The sequence below is a fragment of the Salvelinus alpinus genome, chromosome 31, assembly GCF_045679555.1.
Source record: "Salvelinus alpinus chromosome 31, SLU_Salpinus.1, whole genome shotgun sequence".
In the NCBI taxonomy this organism is placed as follows: Eukaryota; Metazoa; Chordata; class Actinopteri; order Salmoniformes; family Salmonidae; genus Salvelinus; species Salvelinus alpinus.
In genome coordinates, this window is record NC_092116.1 from 1,579,988 (window position 1) to 1,592,678 (window position 12,691).

At 44.3% G+C, this 12,691-nt stretch overlaps 1 long non-coding RNA gene across 1 annotated transcript in view; it reads left to right on the forward strand.

Moving 5' to 3' along the window:
• The window catches only part of LOC139561133 (uncharacterized), a 74,454-nt gene that overhangs the window by 37,827 nt on the left and 23,936 nt on the right, over window positions 1-12,691 (forward strand). The gene's annotated exons all lie outside the window — the stretch shown is intronic.

Consider the following 12,691-nt stretch of genomic DNA (forward strand, 5'->3'; position numbering starts at 1 on the left):
GCTTTGTGATCATCTTCCTCTTCATCATCATTTGACTCTATGTAAACTGGAAACCACATATCCTGTGGCTGCATTCATTGTAGCTGGGGATTTTAACAAGGCCAATCTGAAAACAAGACTCCCTAAATTCTATTGTGCAACCAGGGCTGGTAAAACCCTGGATCATTGTTATTCTAACTTCCGCAATGCATATAAGGCCCTCCCCCGCCCTCCTTTCAAAAAAGCTGACCACGACTCCATTTTGTTGCTTCCAGCCTATAGACAGAAACTAAAACAGGAAGCTCCCGCGCTCAGGTCTGTTCAACACTGGTCCGACCAATCTGATTCCACGCTTCAAGATTGCTTCGATCACGTGGACTGGGATATGTTCCGCATTGCGTCAAACAACAATATTGACGAATACGCTGATTCGGTGAGCGAGTTTATTAGCAAGTGCATCGGCGATGTCATACCCACAGCAACTATTAAAACATTCCCAGACACCGTGGATTGATGGCTGCATTCGTGTGAAACTGAAAGCGCGAACCACTGCTTTTAATCAGGGTAAGTTGACCGGAAACATGACCGAATACAAACAGTGTAGCTATTCCCTCCGCAAGGCAATCAAACAAGCTAAGCGTCAGTATAGAGACAAAGTAGAGTCGCAATTCAATGGCTCAGACACAATAGGTATGTGGCAGGGTCTACAGTCAATCACGGATTACAAAACGAAAACCAGCCCCGTCGTGGACCAGGATGTCTTGCTCCCAGACAGACTAAACAACTTCTTTGCCCGCTTTGAGAACAATACAGTGCCACTGACACGGCACGCTACCAAAACCTGCGGACTCTCCTTCACTGCAGCCGACATGAGTAAAACATTTAAATGTGTTAACCCTCGCAAGGCTGCAGGCCCAGACGGCATCCCCAGCCGCGTCCTCAGAGCATGCGCAGACCAGCTGGCTGGTGTGTTTACGGACATATTCAACCAATCCTTATCCCAGTCTGCTGTCCCCACATGCTTCAAGAGGGCCACCATTGTTCCTGTTCCCAAGAAAGCTAAGGTAACTGAGCTAAACGACTACCGCCCCGTAGCACTCACTTCCGTCATCATGAAGTGCTTTGGGAGACTAGTCAAGGACCATATCACCTCCACCCTACCTGACACCCTAGACCCACTCCAATTTGCTTACCGCGCCAATAGGTCCACAGACGACGCAATCGCAACCACACTGCACACTGCCCTAACCCATCTGGACAAGAGGAATACCTATGTGAGAATGCTGTTCATCGACTACAGCTCAGCATTTAACACCATAGTACCCTCCAAACTCGTCATCAAGTTCGAGATCCTGGGTCTCGACCCCGCCCTGTGCAACTGGGTACTGGACTTCCTGACGGGCCGCCCCCCAGGTGGTGAGGGTAGGTAACAACATCTCCACTCCGCTGATCCTCAACACTGAGGCCGCACAAGGGTGCGTTCTGAGCCCTCTCCTGTACTCCCTTTTCACCCACGACTGCGTGGCCATGCACGCCTCCAACTCATTCATCAAGTTTGCAGACGACACTACAGTGGTAGGTTTGATTACCAACAACGACGAGACGGCCTACAGGGAGGAGATGAGGGCCCTCGGAGTGTGGTGTCAGGAAAATAACCTCACACTCAACGTCAACAAAACAAAGGAGATGATCGTGGACTTCAGGAAACAGCAGAGGAAGCACCCCCCTATCCACATCGACGGGACAGTAGTGGAGAGGGTAGTACGTTTTATGTTCCTCGGCGTACACATCACGGACAAACTGAATTGGTCCACCCACACAGACAGCGTGGTGAAGAAGGCGCAGCAGCGCCTCTTCAACCTCAGGAGGCTGAAGAAATTCGGCTTGTCACCAAAAGCACTCACAACTTTTACAGATGCACAATCGAGAGCATCCTGTCGGGCTGTATCACCACCTGGTAGGGCAACTGCTTCGCCCACAACCGTAAGGCTCTCCAGAGGGTAGTGAGGTCTGCACAACGCATCACCAGGGGCAAACTACCTGCCCTCCTGGACACCTACACCACCCGATGTCACAGGAAGGCCATAAAGATCATCAAGGACGAAAACCACCCGAGCCACTGCCTGTTCACCCCGCTATCATCCAGAAGGCGAGGTCAGTACAGGTGCATCAAAATAGGGACCGAGAGACTGAAAAACAGCTTCTATCTCAAGGCCTGTTAAACAGCCACCACTAACATTGAGTGGCTGCTGCCAACATACTGACTCAACTCCAGCCACTTTAACAATGGAAAAATTGATGGAAAAATGTATCACTAGCCACTTTAAACAATGTCACTTCATATAATGTTTACATACCGTACATTACTCATCTCATATGTATATACTGTACTCGATACCATCTACTGCATCTGCCTATGCCGTTCTGTACCATCACTCATTCATATATTTTTATGTACATATTCTTCATTCCTTTACACTTGTGTGTATAAGGTAGTTGTTGTGAAATTGATAGGTTAGATTACTCGTTGGTTATTACTGCATTGTCGGAACTAGAAGCACAAGCATTTCGCTACGCTCGCATTAACATCTGCTAACCATGTGTATGTGACAATTATTATTTTTTGATTTGATCTGATTTGATTTTCATCGTTGTGTTTGTACAGTATAAATGTGTTACAACAATGTGTTTTGTTGGTCTGTATCTGGGCGTGTAAGTTAATATCAACACGTGTGTGTTGTGTGTGTGTGTGTGTGTGTGTGTGTGAGTGCACTTGTCAATGAGAGCAGAATTGGTGATAGCTACTGGTGGAGAGAAAAAATGGTGGACAAAGAAATTGTGTATTTTGCTAACGTGTTTAGCTAATAGATTTACATATTTTGTCTTCCCTGTAAAACATTTTAAAAATCTGAAATGGTGGCTTTATTCACAAGATCTGTATCTTTCATCTGGTGTCTTGGACTTGTGATTTAATGATATTTAGATGCTACTATCTACTTGTGAAGCTATGCTAGCTATGCTAATCAGTGTGTGGGGGGGGTGGGGGGTGATCCCGGACCCGGGGTAGAGGCTCGTGAAAGGTTAATAAACAGATCTTAATAAACAGATCGCTGTGCAATCCGGTTTCCGAGCCGGTCACGGGTGCACCTCAGCCACGCTCAAGGTACTAAATGATATCATAACCGCCATCGATAAAAGACAGTACTGTGCAGCCGTCTTCATCGACCTGGCCAAGGCTTTTGACTCTGTCAATCACCGTATTCTTATCGGCAGACTCAATAGCCTTGGTTTCTCTAATGACTGCCTCGCCTGGTTCACCAACTACTTTACAGACAGAGTTCAGTGTGTCAAATCGGAGGGCATGTTGTCCAGTCCTCTGGCAGTCTCTATGGGGGTGCCACAGGGTTCAATTCTCGGGCCGACTCTTTTCTTTGTATATATCAATGATGTCGCTCTTGCTGCGGGCGATTCCCTGATCCACTTCTACGCAGACGACACCATTCTGTATACGTCTGGCACTTCTTTGGACACTGTGCTAACTAACCTCCAAACGAGCTTCAATGCCATACAACACTCCTTCCGTGGCCTCCAACTGCTCTTAAATGCTAGTAAAACCAAATGCATGCTTTTCAACCGTTCGCTGCCCGCACCCGCCCGCACGACTAGCATCAGCACCCAAGACAGTTCCGACCAAGAATATGTGGACAACTATAAATACCTAGGTGTCTGGCTAGACTGTAAACTCTCTTTCCAGACTCATATTAAACATCTACAATCCAAAATCAAATCTAGAATCGGCTTTCTATTTCGCAACCAAGGCCTCCTTCACTCACGCCGCAAAACTTACCCTAGTAAAACTGACTATCCTACCGATCCTCGACTTCGGCGATGTCATCTACAAAATAGCTTCCAATACTCTACTCAGCAAACTGGATGCAGTCTATCACAGTGCCATCCGTTTTGTTACCAAATCACCTTATACTAACCCACCACTGCGACCTGTATGCTCTAGTCAGCTGGCCCTCGCTACATATTCGTCGCCAGCCCCACTGGCTACAGGTCATCTATAAGTCTATGCTAGGTATATCTCACTGATCATCCCTAAAGCCAACACCTCATTTGGCCGCCTTTCCTTCCAGTTCTCTGCTGCCAGTGACAGGAACAATTTGCAAAAATCGCTGAAGTTGGAGACTTTTATTTCCCTCAACAACTTTAAACATCAGCTATCTGAGCAGCTAACCGATCGCTGCAGCTGTACATAGTCCATCTGTAAATAGCCCACCCAATCTACCTACCTCATCCCCATACTGTTTTTATTACCTTTCTGCTCTTTTGCAGACCAGTATCTCTACTTGCACATCATCATCTGCTCATTTATCACTCCAGTGTTAATCTGCTAAATTGTAATTATTTACTCCTTTGGCTTATTTATTGCCTACCTCCTCATGCCTTTTGCACACACTGTATATAGACTTTCTTATTTTTTCCTACTGTGTCATTGACTTGTTTATTGTGTTATTGGCTTGTTTATTGTTTATTCCATGTGTAACACTGTGTTGTTGTCTGTGTCACACTGCTTTGCTTTATCTTGGCCAGGTCGCAGTTGTAAATGAGAACTTGTTCTCAACTAGCCTACCTGGTTAAATAAAGGTGAAATAAAAATAAAAGAAATTATAAAAAACTAACAACCATATATTGATGACATGCTTGAGCATGACAATGTATTGAATACAATAAATACAAAAAAATGAATTTTTCATTTTGGGCACATTTGAAACAAGACATATTTTTTAAACAAATCAAATCAAATCAAATTTATTTATTTAGCCCTTCGTACATCAGCTGATATCTCAAAGTGCTGTACAGAAACCCAGCCTAAAACCCCAAACAGCAAGCAATGCAAGATTAATTGTCAGATTCAGCAGAAGATCTCTTTGTTTTTTAGGACCTAGAACAAGCATCTCTGTTTTGTCCGAGTTTAAAAGTAGAAAGTTTTCAGCCATCCACTTCCTTATGTCTGAAACACAGGCTTCTAGCGAGGGCAATTTTGGGGCTTCACCATGTTTCATTGAAATGTACAACTCTGTGTCATCTGCATAGCAGTGAAAGTTAACATTATGTTTTCGAATTACATCCCCAAGAGGTAAAATATATAGTGAAAACAATAGTGGTCCTAAAACGGAACCTTGAGGAACACCGAAATGTACAGTTGATTTGTCAGAGGACAAACCATTCACAGAGACAAACTGATATCTTTCCGACAGATAAGATCTAAACCAGGCCAGAACTTGTCCGTGTAGACCAATTTGGGTTTCCAATCGCTCCAAAAGAATGTGGTGATCGATGGTATCAAAGGCAGCACTAAGGTCTAGGAGCACGAGGACAGATGCAGAGCCTCGGTCTGACGCCATTAAAAGGTCATTTACCACCTTCACAAGTGCAGTCTCAGTGCTATGATGGGGTCTAAAACCAGACTGAAGCATTTCGTATACATTGTTTGTCTTCAGGAAGGCAGTGAGTTGCTGCGCAACAGCTTTTTCTAAAATTATTGAGCGGAATGGAAGATTTTTAAAATATTTTCTGCGTCAAGGTTTGGCTTTTTCAAAAGAGGCTTTATTACTGCCACTTTTAGTGAGTTTCAAATCAAATCAAATTTTTTATTTTTTTTTATTAGTCACATACACATGGTTAGCAGATGTTAATGCGAGTGTAGCGAAATGCTTGTGCTTCTAGTTCCGACAATGCAGTAATAACAACAAGTAATCTAACCTAACAATTCCGCAACTACTACCTTATACACGCAAGTGTAAAGGGATAAAGAATATGTACATAAAGATATATGAATGAGTGATGGTACAGACGGCATAGGCAAGGTGCAGTAGATGGTATAGAGTACGGTATATACCTATGAGATGAGTACTGTAGGGTATGTAAACATAAAGTGGCATAGTTTAAAGTGGCTAGTGGTCCATGTATTACATAAGATGGCAAGATGCAGTAGATGATATAGAGTACAGTATATACATATACATAAGAGATGTGTAATGTAGGGTATGTAAACATTATATTAGGTGGCATTGTTTAAAGTGGCTGGTGGTACATTTTTACATAATTTCCATCAATTCCCATTTTTAAGGTGGCTGGAGCTGAGTCAGTTTGTTGGCAGCGGCCGCTAAATGTTAGTGGTGGCTGTTTAACAGTCTGATGGCCTTGAGATAGAAGCTGTTTTTCAGTCTCTCGGTCCCTGCTTGGATGCACCTGTACTGACCTCGCCTTCTGGATGATAGCGGGGTGAACAGGTAGTGGCTTGGGTGGTTGTTGTCCTTGATGATCTTTATGGCCTTCCTGTGACATCGGGTGGTGTAGGTGTCCTGGAGGGCAGGTAGTTTGCCCCGGGTGATGCGTTCTGCCGACCTCACTACCCTCTGGAGAGCCTTACGGTTGTGTGCGGAGCAGTTGCCGTACCAGGCGGTGATACAGCCCGACAGGATGCTCTCGATTGTGCATCTGTAGAAGTTTGTGAGTGCTTTTGGTGACAAGCCGAATTTCTTCAGCCTCCTGAGGTTGAAGAGGCGCTGCTGCGCCTTCTTCACAACGCTGTCTGTGTGGGTGGACCAATTCAGTTTGTCCGTGATGTGTACACCGAGGAACTTAAAACTTTCCACCTTCTCCACTACTGACCCGTCGATGTGGATAGGGGGGAGCTCCCTCTGCTGTTTCCTGAAGTCCACAATCATCTCCTTTGTTTTGTTGACGTTGAGTGTGAGGTTATTTTCCTGACACCACACTCCGAGGGCCCTCACCTCCTCCCTGTAGGCCGTCTCGTCGTTGTTGGTAATCAAGCCTACCACTGTAGTGTCGTCCGCAAACTTGATGATTGAGTTGGAGGCGTGCATGGCCACGCAGTCGTGGGTGAACAGGGAGTACAGGAGAGGGCTCAGAACGCACCCTTGTGGGGCCCCAGTGTTGAGGATCAGCGGGGTGGAGATGTTGTTACCTACCCTCACCACCTGGGGGCGGCCCGTCAGGAAGTCCAGGACCCAGTTGCACAGGGCGGGGTCGAGGCCCAGGGTCTCGAGCTTGATGACGAGTTTGGAGGGTACTATGGTGTTAAATGCTGAGCTGTAGTCGATGAACAGCATTCTCACATAGGTATTCCTCTTGTCCAGATGGGTTAGGGCAGTGTGCAGTGTGGTTGCGATTGCGTCGTCTGTGGACCTATTGGGTCGGTAAGCAAATTGGAGTGGGTCTAGGGTGTCCGGCAGGGTGGAGGTGATATGGTCCTTGACTAGTCTCTCAAAGCACTTCATGATGACGGAAGTGAGTGCTACGGGGCGGTAGTCGTTTAGCTCAGTTACCTTAGCTTTCTTGGGAACAGGAACAATGGTGGCCCTCTTGAAGCATGTGGGAACAGCAGACTGGGCTAAGGATTGATTGAATATGTCCGTAAACACACCAGCCAGCTGGTCTGCGCATGCTCTGAGGACGCGGCTGGGAATGCCGTCTGGGCCTGCAGCCTTGCGAGGGTTAACACGTTTAAAAGTTTGGTACACATCCTGTGGATAGAGAGCCATTTATTATGTTCAACATAGGAGGGCCAAGCACAGGAAGCAGCTCTTTCAGTAGTTTAGTTGGAATAGGGTCCAGTATGCAGCTTGAAGGTTTAGAGGCCATGATTATTTTCATCATTGTGTCAAGAGATATAGTACTAAAACACTTGAGTGTCTCTCTTGATCCTAGGTCCTGGCAGAGTTGTACAGACTCAGGACAGCTGAGCTTTGGAGGAATACGCAGATTTAAAGAGGAGTCCGTAATTTGCTTTCTAATGATCATGATCTTTTCCTCAAAGAAATTCATGAATTTATTACTGCTGAAGTAATAAACAATCTCAACAACATTATTTCTCTTTTATCCTTCCAGAACTAGCATTTAGATAAACTCCAGTACACAGCAATAGAAATTCAGATGATTTCTTGATTCATGTTTATACAATACAAACATTCGTCCTAACTTTTATCACATAATTAGACTGAAGAACTGTATATTTTAAGTCTATAGAGTATTTTATGCTTGATAACTAATATTGGTACTGTAACTCCATACATATCCATAACATTGATAACTGCATATTGTACTGTAGGCTCTAGCTCACCGTTTGTCCTGCCTGTGACATGTTACTCAAATTCACATCAATCATTGTTGATTGACAACACAGTATTCGATTCTATATATCGTACATCACACAGCTGTTCTTGAACAGGAATGTCTCAGGTGTTTCACATGGACACAGGTAGCTAATCTATCTGACACAGGGACACCAATGTTATTATTGGGAGAAAGAACCCTGGATGGACAGGTTCAGTAAATGTGGTGTGGAACATGAACATGTGGGTCAGTATATTAGAGATACTATAATAGACAAAGTACCAGCAGGCCAATCCTGATACACTCCTATTCTAGGGGAGATTGGAGGACTGGGGTGTTTGGGGACATTAGGGATTAAAGTGCTCTTGTTATTGTGGTGTGCCGCACAAGAGTAAGCATCAAGGCAGTACAGTTCCCAGGACACGTTATTACTTCCAAGAGAGGTGTGAACCCTTATTGACCTGCCGATTTAATTACATGCCACTCCAACATGAAATGTGTCATCATTCCACTCAACCTCCCAGTAACAGCGCCTAGGCAAACCCTCTTCACAAAGCACTTGTGGAAGATGCAAAAGTTCAGGGTGATCAGGATACAGATGGTCTCCGCTTGGCAATGGATATGTAATCTTTCTGTTGTCCTCAGAGACAGTGAGGTATTTGTTTATTGTGTTTAAATCCACTAAGATCACAGGCATCAACAGAGGATAAGTATATCAGAGCATATTAGTATCAATATTTAATGTTAGCACGCAATTTTTTAAAATGTTCATGTAGAGAGTGAAAATCATGTTTATAAAGTAGACTAAGTGCATGCATACAGCAGGCAGTGGAGGCTCCTCAGAGGAGGAAGGGGAGTACCATCCTGAGAGAATTTCATTAAAACATAATTAAAAAAAAACATTTAAGTTATCCTTTTCAGATTAAACAATGCTAAATATATATCACGTCACCAAATAGTTTATTAAACACACAATTTGCAATGAAGGTCTACAGTAGCCTCAACAGCACTCTGTAGGGTAGCACCATGGTGTAGCCGGAGGACAGCTTGCTTCCGTCCTCCTCTGGGTACACCGACTTTAAAACAAACCTAGGAGGCTCATGGTTCTCACCCAGTTCCATAGACTTACAAAGTACAGTTGAAGTCAGATGTTTACATACACCTTAGCCACATAGATTTAAACTCAGTGTTTCACAATTCCTGACATTTAATCCTAGTAAATATTCCCTCTCTTACGTCAGTTAGGATCACCACTTTATTTTAAGAACGTGAAATGTCAGAATAATAGTAGATAGAATGATTTATTTCAGCTTTTATTTCTTTCATCACATTCCCAGTGAGTCAGAAGTTTACATACATTCAATTAGTATTTGGTAGCATTGCCTTTATTTATTTTTTAACTTGGGTCAAATGTTTCGGCTAGCCTTCCACAAGCTTCCCACAATAAGTTGGGTGAATTTTGGCCCATTCCTCCTGACAGAGCTGGTGTAACTGAGTCAGGTTTGTAGGCCTACTTGCTCGCAAACGCTTTTTCAGTTCTGCCCACACATTTTCTATTGGATTGAGGTCAGGGCTTTGTGATTGCCACTCCAATACCTTGACTTTGTTGTCCTTAAGCCATTTTGCCACAACTTTGGAAGTACACTTGGGGTGATTGTCCATTTGGAAGACCCATTTGCTACAAGCTTTAACTTCCTGACTGATGTCTTGAGATGTTGCATCAATAAATCCACATAATTTTCCTGCCTCATGATGCCATCTATTTTGTGAAGTGCACCAGTCCCTCCTTCAGCAAATCACCCCCAACACTTTAACTTCTCTAGGGTAGGGGGCAGCATTCGGAATTTTGGATGAAAAGCATTCACAAATTAAACTGCCTGCTTCTGGGCCCAGAAGATATGATATGCATATAACTGGTAGATTTGGATAGAAAACACTGTAAAGTTTCCAAAACTGTAAAAATAGTGTCTGTGAGTATAACAGAAGTGATTTGGCAGGCGAAAACCTGAGACAAATCCATTCGGGAAGTAGTTTCTTTGTTGGTTTTGTAGTTTTCTATTCAATGCCATTACAGTATCCATTGATTTAGGCCTCAAAATGCAGTTCCTATGCCTTCCACTAGACGTCAACAGTCTTTAGAAATTGTTTCAGGCTTGTATTCTAAAAAATGAGGAAGTAAGAGCAGTCTGAATGAGTGGACCCTAAAGTGTCACAGAGCTTTTTCATGCGCATGACAGAGAGAGTGCCTTTCTTGTTTACCTTTTATATTGACAACGTTATTGTCCGGTTGAAATATTATCAATTATTTAGGCTAAAAACAACCTGAGGATTGAATATAAACATCGTTTGACATGTTTCTATGAACTTTACAGATACAATTTTGATTTTTTTGTCTGCCTGTTTTGACTGCGTTTGAGCCTGTGGATTACTGAAGAAAACGTGAGAACAAAACGGAGGTTTTTGGATATAAAGAGACTTCATCGAACAAAAGGAACATTTATTGAGTAAATGAATGTCTGCTGACTGCAACCATATGAAGATCATCAAAGGTAAGGGATGAATTTTATCTCTATTTCTGACTTGTGTAACTCTTCTACTTGGCTGGTTACTGTTTGTAATGATTTGTCTGCTGGGCTATGTTCTCAAATAATCGTAAGGTATGCTTTCGCCGTAAAGCATTTTTTAAATCTGACACCGTGGTTGGATTCACAAGAAGTTAATCTTTAAACCTATGTAAAATATGTTTTGTTTTCTGAATTTTTATAATGAGTATTTCTGTATTTGAATTTGGCGCCCAGCAGTTTCACTGGCTGTTGAAGAGGTGGGACGCTACCGTCTCACGTACCCAAGAGAGGTTAATTCTGGCACTCCCGTGCTTTATGGTTGGGATGGAGTTCTTCGGCTTGCAAGCTTCCCCCTTTTTCCTCCAAACATAACGATGGTCATTATGGCCAAACAGTTCTATTTATGGTTCATCAGACCAGAGGACATTTCTCCAAAAAGTACAATCTTTGTCCCCATGTGCAGGTTTAGGAGCAGTGGCTTCTTCTTTGCTGAGCGGCCTTTCAGGCTGTCGATATGGGACTCGATTTACTGTGGATATACCTGTTTCCTCCAGCATCTTCAAAGGGTCCTTTGCTGTTGTTCTGGGATTGATTTGCACTTTTCGCATCAAAGTACGTTCATCTCTAGGAGACAGAATGCGTCTCTTTCCTGAGCGGTATGGCGGCTGCGTGGTCCCATGGTGTTTATACTTGCGTACTATTGTTTGTACAGATGAACATGGTACCTTCAGACATTTGGAAATTGCTCCCAAGGAAGAACCAGACTTGTGGAGGTCTACAATTTTTTTTCTGAGGTCTTGGCTGATTTATTTTGATTCTCCCAGGATGTCAAGCAAAGAGATACTGAGTTTGAAGGTAGGCCTTGAAATACATCCACAGGTGCACATCCAATTGACTCAAATGATGTCAATTAGATAATCAGAATTTCTAAACCATTACATAATTTTCAGGAATTTTCCAAGTTGTTTAAAGGCACAGTGAACTTAGTGTATGTAAACTTCTGACCCACTGGAATTGTGATACAATGACTCATTTACATTTACATTTAAGTCATTTAGCAGACGCTCTTATCCAGAGCGACTTACAAATTGGTGCATTCACCTTATGATATCCAGTGGAACAACCACTTTACAATAGTGCATCTAACTCTTTTAAGGGGGGGGGGTTAGAAGGATTACTTTATCCTATCCTAGGTATTCCTTAAAGAGGTGGGGTTTCAGGTGTCTCCGGAAGGTGGTGATTGACTCCGCTGACCTGGCGTCGTGAGGGAGTTTGTTCCACCATTGGGGTGCCAGAGCAGCGAACAGTTTTGACTGGGCTGAGCGGGAACTGTACTTCCTCAGAGGTAGGGAGGCGAGCAGGCCAGAGGTGGATGAACGCAGTGCCCTTGTTTGGGTTTAGGGCCTGATCAGAGCCTGAAGGTACGGAGGTGCCGTTCCCCTCACAGCTCCGTAGGCAAGCACTATGGTCTTGTAGCGGATGCGAGCTTCAACTGGAAGCCAGTGGAGAGAGCGGAGGAGCGGGGTGACGTGAGAGAACTTGGGAAAGTTGAACACCAGACGGGCTGCGGCGTTCTGGATGAGTTGTAGGGGTTTAATGGCACAGGCAGGGAGCCCAGCCAACAGCGAGTTGCAGTAATCCAGACGGGAGATGACAAGTGCCTGGATTAGGACCTGCGCCGCTTCCTGCGTGAGGCAGGGTCGTACTCTGCGAATGTTGTAGAGCATGAACCTACAGGAACGGGTCACCGCCTTGATGTTAGTTGAGAACGACAGGGTGTTGTCCAGGATCACGCCAAGGTTCTTAGCACTCTGGGAGGAGGACACAATGGAGTTGTCAACCGTGATGGCGAGATCATGGAACGGGCAGTCCTTCCCCGGGAGGAAGAGCAGCTCCGTCTTGCCGAGGTTCAGCTTGAGGTGGTGATCCGTCATCCACACTGATATGTCTGCCAGACATGCAGAGATGCGATTCACCACCTGGTTATCAGAGGGGGGAAAGGA